This window comes from Eurypyga helias, unplaced genomic scaffold (genome assembly GCF_000690775.1).
Source record: "Eurypyga helias isolate BGI_N326 unplaced genomic scaffold, ASM69077v1 scaffold23838, whole genome shotgun sequence".
NCBI classification, from domain to species: Eukaryota; Metazoa; Chordata; class Aves; order Eurypygiformes; family Eurypygidae; genus Eurypyga; species Eurypyga helias.
The window spans coordinates 942-1,158 of record NW_010265282.1 but is presented as its reverse complement, the minus strand read 5'-3'; positions in this window follow the sequence as shown (position 1 = coordinate 1,158).

The window sequence follows — 217 nt, the reverse complement described above, 5'->3', positions numbered from 1 at the left end:
CAACGATCAGCAGGAAGATTCATTTTGTTAACCTTAGAAATCAATGACCTGGAAAAAGGAATGTTCAGCAAAACGATGAAACTCAGTGATTCAAAACAAGAGCTCAATGAGTGCAAAGCCAAAGAGCGATTAAATTTGGGTGATAAGCCAGAGTGTGAGCAGATAAGTTTATGCACTGAGAATTTTTTATAAGGAAATACATTTGAAGACAAAAATG